This window comes from Triticum urartu, chromosome 1 (genome assembly GCF_003073215.2).
Source record: "Triticum urartu cultivar G1812 chromosome 1, Tu2.1, whole genome shotgun sequence".
Lineage (NCBI taxonomy): Eukaryota > Viridiplantae > Streptophyta > Magnoliopsida > Poales > Poaceae > Triticum > Triticum urartu.
This window is the reverse complement of record NC_053022.1, coordinates 581553856-581555723: the sequence shown is the minus strand read 5'-3', so window position 1 is coordinate 581555723 and position 1868 is coordinate 581553856. Positions and strand designations below refer to the sequence as shown.

At 48.0% G+C, this 1868-nt stretch overlaps 1 pseudogene; it reads left to right on the top strand.

Annotated features, from left to right (window-relative positions):
- Positions 1-1206: 1206 nt before the first annotated feature.
- LOC125533327 lies at positions 1207-1347 on the top strand (annotated as a pseudogene).
- The last annotated feature ends 521 nt before the right edge of the window (positions 1348-1868 follow it).

Genomic DNA, 1868 nt, shown 5'->3' with positions numbered 1-1868 from the left:
GTTCAAAACCCATCAACCAATAACAAAGCCACAAGCCCTATCTCTACCATCCAATGGCTGACAGTGGGTCCCACGCATGGAGCGTGCCTAGTTAGCACTGTGTCAGTATACAAATGTAATTTGCACCGTATGTTTTTTCGAGAAGGGGCGCTTTATTACTTAAAAAATTTAAATATTACACCCGGCCTCTGCGATTTACACCGTATATGCACGTCAAACCCAAGTTATAACACCAATTCAATGTATGCCGCAAGTTTTGTCACTAAAGTGATTTTTCATGCCAAGTTTTAGCACCAGTGTAATTGATTCATGAAGAAACCTATGTGGATAGTTTTGCGCCACAACCGCCTGGTCTTCTGCCTCCTCGTGCAGGGGGTTGTTAGAGATATCAGGTCTCTGCATACTACTGTCAAACATACATACTTACATATCGCGTGCGAGCGTGTGTGTGTGTAGGCTAGGGAGCCATGTTCAGGGAGTTAGTTTATTACCTAGCATTATCTTGTTTGTAACCGTAGGCCTTATCTCTCTATCTCCCTTACTTGATTCTCAAGATGTAATCTGAACAACTTGTATGCTTATCTCAGGGATAAGCCCCTGCCTACATAGACACATACATATCACCTTCAATGAGGTAAGACGCTTCAAGCAATCTTTACATGGTAATCAGAGCCTCCTTCTTCCATTACATCTAGCTCCACCATATCATCCCCATCACCACTCGCAATGTCTTCTTCCTCTAGCGCTCCTCTGTCCAGCATCCATGGACAAGTTATGGAGAAGCTCACCAGAACGAACTACATCCTTTGGCGTGCACCGATCACGCCGCAGCTCATCAACGCGGGTTTTTTCGGCTATGCCTGGAACCACCCCGGAGCCAAAGAAAAAAACCATCACCACGAGGAACAAGGAAGGAAAAGATGAAGTTGTCCCAAACCCTCTTCGTCACGCCTAGGTTAGGGAAGACTAGCAGGTACTTGTGCATCTACTGAACAACTTATTCCGAGAGGTTCTTGTTAAGGTCACCTCCATCCACAAGGCACATGAGCTTTGGATTGCACTCGCGAGCATGTTCTCGTCGCAGTTTCAATCACATGTGAACGACAACCACATCACCCTCTCCAACGCGTAGAAGGGAACCCATACTGTGGGTGTCTACTTTGCCTACATGCTCCCCCTCGCCGTCGAACTCGCTACTGCGGGAAAGCCATTGGACGAGGACGAGGTGATCTCCTACATCATCGTCGGTCTTCACAAGGAATACCAGCCCCCCTGGTGTCGACTCTCGATGCCCGCACTGAGGCGGTCTCCCCGATGATCTCTTTGCTCAAATGAGTAATTTTGATCAAAGAGTGGAGATGTTTCATGGCTCGAGCAACACCGCCGATTTCAAATCTTTTGCGACATGGTGGTGGTTCTTTCTACTATTCCCTGCCGTGGAAAAAGGGCAAGAGCGGCGGCAACATCAGCACCAACAACCAGCGCTCCAGCGGTTGCCCCTCCTACACCAACAACAGCGGCCATCGCAACAACTCCTCCAAGTCCTCACGGATGTTGTACATTGTCAGATCTACGACAAACCAAGCCTGCCAAAGATTGATAGTACAGGTTTGAAGAAGATGATGGTGACTCTTCACAGGACAAGAAGGTGGCTGGCGCCTGTGAAGGGTCATATGGAGTCAGCACGAATTGGTACGTTGATAGTGGCGCCACAAGCCACATCAAGTCCACACTGAAAATTTCACCAGGAAGGAGAAGTACTGCGGCCAAGATCAAGTCCACACTGCAAGCGGAGCAGGTATGAGGATTCAACATGTTGGTCAATCAGTTATGTGGAGTGGAGTGGATTGGACTAGTTAGGGTTTGGT